Source organism: Felis catus, chromosome B4, assembly GCF_018350175.1.
Source record: "Felis catus isolate Fca126 chromosome B4, F.catus_Fca126_mat1.0, whole genome shotgun sequence".
NCBI classification, from domain to species: Eukaryota; Metazoa; Chordata; class Mammalia; order Carnivora; family Felidae; genus Felis; species Felis catus.
The window spans coordinates 108,447,145-108,453,341 of NC_058374.1; the positions used below are offsets into that span (position 1 = coordinate 108,447,145).

Consider the following 6,197-nt stretch of genomic DNA (forward strand, 5'->3'; position numbering starts at 1 on the left):
TCAAGTAATGTCAGTTGCTAAAGGCAATTTTAGAAACCATAGGAAGTAGTTAAACTGGAGTTTTGGGTGATATGTAAGGGTATAATAAAATCTGTAAGGCCCTGATGATTTAACTTAACCTGCAAAGGCAGTGGCCCTGCAAAGCCACTCACCTGGCTTGACGAATAAACTTCAGAGAGTATCTTCAGGGCCTGGGAACTCCTGCTATGCTTTGCTGGACATATATAAATTTATGCTTTTTTTCATAGTAAATTCTGCTGTAAAATTTATAAGTCGGAAATTCCTTTCTCAGGCTTCCAACTCAGTCCCTTGCCTACTTTATGTGATAAAATAAATTGAAAAATCCTGGGCTAAGCAAAGTCTAGCAAGCCTCTTTACTGCAGCACTTCTTAGAGCCGTCAATATACTAACAGGCATTATGAACTTCCAGGCAGAGTATATAGCATATAGCATTAGCTGAACTCACTTGACCACATAACTCTTCTGCAATGGGCTTCTTCCAACACCAGTGTGTGGTTGAACACATTTGGAAATTCAAGAGTCTATACAGTAATTAATTCAACAAAGATGTATTATACCCTACTATATATCAGGAGCTACTTGAGGTATTAGGGATACAGAAATGAGCAAGCTTTAAGGTAACTACTGGCTTGGAGATCACATTCTATGAGATGGGAGACAGAATAAAGAACTAAACAATAAATAATGATGGTAATGTTAGAAATCTATGGGACAGATACTATTTGCTGTGCCAAGAATAAGAAAGGTCTTTTGGTTTGACACAGGGATCTCACAGCTTCTGCCAGCATCCGGGAAAGTGTAGCAGGTTAACATGTTTACTTGCTGGTGGAGTAAATCTCGGATCCTTTATAGTTCTTTACACTCTTCCACTGCTCCCTGGAGTGGACTGCTGTTGTTTGATAGTAGGGGCTAAGCCATTCCAATGGTAGAGGAGGGGGTTCTTGTGTCAAAACCTAGCCGTAGCATCCCTCCCCTCAACCCACCCCTTCTCCCCTTTGGAAGACAAACTCTACATTGTATTTCTGGTCGGTTTTAGTCAGGAGAATTTCCTATCTCCCTCCTTCCCTAGTGGCAGTAGGTCACTGCTTGTTATTCCTGATTTATCCTTGTTGGCCCTTCAGCCAGTGGAGTGAGATATATATATATATATATATATATATATATATCCTAACATAGAGGCAGCTTTGCTTCTACTCTTCTATGGAAAAAGTAGCTCTTTAACTAAGGCCTGAGGACAAGAGAGTTTGTGGCTTTCTTCCCAGGGTTAAGATTTTTGCATTTGAAAGAAGGTTCCTGGGAAGTGGGGAGGTTTTCTTTTCTGGAAACCCAGCAGCAATCACATCAGCAACACTAAACGGGCTCCCTCCCTTCCTTTACTCTACCCTTAATCTTTCTAGTGTGCACTAATAAATGCTCAGGGAAAAGAGCTTGCAAGGTAGTGTAAACTTCTCTTAGATCTAGGTATCCTAGCTATTGAAAATTTTCTGTTTAGCGCAAAATTTATTAATTTTTTTAGCTGATTTCTTTCATGTACAACGTAATCATCTCTTCCTCCCATGTTCTGCAGAAGGTTCAAGTGTCCGTTTTTCATTTGGGAACCCCCTTTTCTTGGTTGCCTAGCAATCTCTTCTCCCTGTAGTATTCATTAAAAGAGGGTGATTTTTGTACATGATCCCGAGTCATCTCATTTTTCACACCTGAACTCGTTGCCTACTTGAGTTGGTGCGCAGGCAATTTGGCAGGGCAGGATCAGAGGTGGTTTGGCAGTCATGGCTGTGGCCTGGAAGAAGTGAATGATTTAACCCAGAAGGCTGGGCACTGTCCTTCTGTGCTGCCACCAGCATTGCTCACTGCTCCTTCTCCAGGGCCATGCTACATGCTGGTGACACTGCTCACCACCGCTCTCATTTGCCAGCTTGCACATTACAGTATTTGATGAGTTGAAGACTCATTATGAGAACAGCTTAGACCAATGTAGTACCCTAAATGCTCTTGTTTTTCCAGAATACCTCATCCTTGCTTTCTTCTGTGTCAGCAGAATGGCTTATACTGGATCTTACCCCCTTCAGTATATTGTATGTGGAGGTATATGAATTGGCCAATCATGAGTAGACCAGGACTCTATGGTCCCAGAACCATCATGAATGCAGATATTCTAGCATACTGTCCCAAAGAAGGATGGTGAGAATTACCTTTTTATCTTCTACCCTTTTTACTACCTCAGCAGAATGATTCATGTTTTGGTGAACTCATAGAACAACACACAGAAGAACTGGCTCAACCAATGGCTTGCAAAAAGCGTGTAAAGGAAGGGATTCTATCCAACAAGATCCTGTTTCCAAAAGCAGCCTTGGAGATTTGATCAGAGTTACCTTAAAGAATGATTCAGGTTTAAATGTTCCCACATTTTTGCTTATGGAAAGACTACTTTCCTATGTTATACTGGGACAAAGAATTTAAATGGAATTATTTATAAAGTAATAAGAAAATGATTACCTCTGGGGTTGACAGGTTTGAGCTTGCACTCCTTAGGGAACAATCATAATCCTCTGAATGATTGCATTCATTATTGGCTATCCTTAGTCCATTGGAAGTTTTTGTTTATAAGAACTTGTCAGGATCATTTTGATTTTATTGAAATGCCATCTAATTGTAAGTTAGCGCTAGACATGGGTGATTCAAATACTGAAAATATGTAACTGACCTGTGGGAAACTTCATGGTTTTCCTCATCTATCATGTAGATGACTATATATGGATAACATTTACAAAAATAAGAAAAGTGTGATTTTTTCTATCTGATTTGAATATTATTCCTGTGTATGGCAGGAATGAGATGTCCCATATTTCTATCAGAGTTAATACTTGCTTTAATCCTTAAACATAAGTGAATGTGACATAAAAATATGTGATGAACTACTTAATAATGCATTTAAAGCCATTTTAAATGTGTTCATATATGCAAGACATTATTTACTAAGAAATTGATTATTATACTTAGCATTCTAATCTGATGGTAAAGATATTCTCAAGAATTCACAGGTACTTTAGATTTTCAAAACTGAATGAGAGAACATTGCATAAGCATCCTGCTGTTCCTTTAGTGCAATACAATAAAAGTATGAAATTAAAAACAAAATGAGAGCAACATTGTTTTGCAGTGTTCTACACAACATATAGTATTTTAAATTCTGAGTGAATACATTTTATAATATTCATAAAGTAGGTACCTGTCTACAGAAACTTACATCTTTGTGACCAGAAATAGTGGCTTGACATTCCAATTTATACCTCACTTCCCAAGGTATATACATATCAGTTCCAACAAAATTAAAGCTATTTCCAAACATTTTAATGTAGAACTTAATTTTAAAAATATTTTAAGTGTTTAGTGAAGTAATACCTCTTTCAAGATAAGTATCTACCCGGGAAATAACAAGTGTTACTAAGGATGTGGAGAAAAAAGAATCTTTGTGCACTATTGGTGAGAATGCAAATCACTGCCACCACTGTGGAAAATAGTATAGGTTCCTTAAAAATAGATATACCATATGATCCAGCAACTCCACTGTTAGGTATTTACCCAAAGAAAACAAAAACTAATTTGAAAAGATATACAAATCCCTATGTTTAATGCAGCATTATTTTATAATAGCTAAAGTATAAAAGCAACCTAAATGTTGCTAAATTCAGCAGATGAACGGGCAAAGAAAATGTATACACACACACACACACACACACACACACACACACGCCCACACACAATGAAATATTACTCAGTCATAAAAAGAATGAAATATTGCCATTTGTGACAACATGGATGGACTTAGGAGGTATCATGCTAAGTGAAATAAGTCAAAGAAATATCCCTTAAATGTAGACTCTAAAAAACAAAACAAATGAGCAAACCAAAAAACAGACAAAAAACTGGATACAATCTTATAAAAACACAGAACAAACTGGTGGTTGCCAAAGGAGAGGGGTGGGGAGAGTAGGTGACAGAGGTGAAGGGGATTAAGAGATACAAACTTCCAGTTATAAAACAAAGTCACTGATGAGAAGTACAGTGTAAGAAATAGAGTCAATAATAATGTAATAGCGTTTTAAGGTGACAGATGAAAACTATACTCTTCGTGGGAAACATGTAATGTATAGAATTGCTGATTCATTGGGGCGCCTGGGTGGCGCAGTCGGTTAAGCGTCTGACTTCAGCCAGGTCACGATCTCGCGGTCCGTGAGTTCGAGCCCCGCGTCGGGCTCTGGGCTGATGGCTCAGAGCCTGGAGCCTGCTTTCGATTCTGTGTCTCTCTCCCTCTCTCTGCCCCTCCCCTATTCATGCTCTGTCTCTCTCTGTCTCAAAAATAAATAAACGTTAAAAAAATTAAAAAAAAGAAAAGAATGTGTATGGAAGGTCGGGGGATGAGTATCCATGGAAGTAGGAACTCCACTAACTCTGGAGACTTTCTTCTCACTTGGCTATAGTCTGTCATTGTCCATTCTGAGATCCAAACCCACAATTCTCAGGACAGTTGTGTAATACCAAGTGCCTTTGAAATTAGCAAAGATGAGATTATATTTAGCAGGTTTTAAAGAAAGGATAGTCTCACGGCTTTTTAATTATTTTAAAAATAGACTATACATGTTAACTCAATTTAAAAAAAAGCATTTCCTGAGGCACCTGGGTGACTCAGTCAGCTGAGCGTCTGACTCTTGATTTTGGCTCAGGTCATGATCCCAGGGTTGTGGGATCTAGCCCTACATTGGGCTCCACGCTGAGCATAGAGTCTATTTGGGATTCTCTGTCCCTCTCTCTTTACCCCTCCCCCACTTGTTTTCTCTCTCTCTCTCTCTCTCTCTCTCTCTCTCTCTCTCTCAAAATAAATAAATAAGCATTTTAAAAAATGCATTTCCTAATTCCAGAAAAGATAATATATACATTTTTCTAGAATTCCAATATGAAAGAATTTCTACTATTATTTGGATTAGAACACTTGACATTAAAATTAAAAATTACGACTAACAGAATCCTTTGCTATCAAGTAGCTAAAAAGTAATTTTTATGTATACATTTTTTTCTATAACCTAATAACATAAAAATCTTGTTGGGAGCATAATAAATAGGAAAATGGTGTCCCAGTTATGAGTCAAACACATAGAATTAAAAAAAATTATTTGCAAGGAAATGAAAGCTAGAGAACACTGCACTAAAAACATAGTCCCTTCACGTTTGCCTGGTTTATAATCTGCATTACATTGTCATCTACTGGTTAAAATGGGTATTAAAAATGAAAGTATAACACCTTGGTATCAGAGGCCAAGTATATAATTAAACACATAGGTTTACTAGAAGAGATAGGAATATAATGTGTGATGTTATTGTAAAGATTTTTTATTTATTTTGAGACAGAGAGAGTGGTGGAAGGGCAGAGAGAGGGAGAGAGAGAATCCTAGGCAGGCTCTGCAGTAACACAGAGCTCGATCTCACAAACCATGAGATCATGACCAGAACCGAAATCGAGTCAGATGCTTAACTGACTGAGCCATCCAGGTGCCCTGTGTGATGTTATTTTAAACCCAGGACCATAAATCATATTTTAAGGTTGGAGGGAGAAAAAAACCCTTGGAGACAAACTCAGTAGAGCTACAAGCAAGGACTCCAATCAGCCTATCGAGTGTTTCAGAGTTAGTGATTCTTTCTTGGTGCTCAGTGCTTAGTGTCTATTCACAAGCTGCCTTCCCTTGTCTGGAAACATAGCTAGCTCCAGGCCAGGCCTACCCAGACTGAATAGAACTTTTAAAGGTGGTGATTCCACCTTAGGGCTTCATAGATTAGCTAACTCCATGAAAGCCTTACTTCTGGCAAAACAAAACACAACTGCTTACATTGGACTTTCCCAAGTTACTATGAAGTTGTACAGTACCACAGACCTTGTCAAATATGTTAACAAGAGATATTCTTATTATAGTTAAACTTTGAATGATCTCCTTTCTAGGGAATTAGGAGGAAATAAGGAATTCTGGTGATCAAATTTCATTTTATTAGCCTTAAATTAATTTTTAAAGTCAAATCTTGTTTTATTTATTTATTTATTTATTTATTTATTTATTATTTTAATGTTTATTTCTTTGTTTTGAGAGAGAGTTCATGGAGGCAAGAAGGGGAGGGGCAGAGAAAGA

The 6,197-nt window shown here is 37.7% G+C and overlaps 1 pseudogene; it reads left to right on the top strand.

Annotated features, from left to right (window-relative positions):
- Positions 1-1,897: 1,897 nt before the first annotated feature.
- Positions 1,898-2,276, top strand: LOC102899429 (annotated as a pseudogene).
- Positions 2,277-6,197: the final 3,921 nt, after the last annotated feature.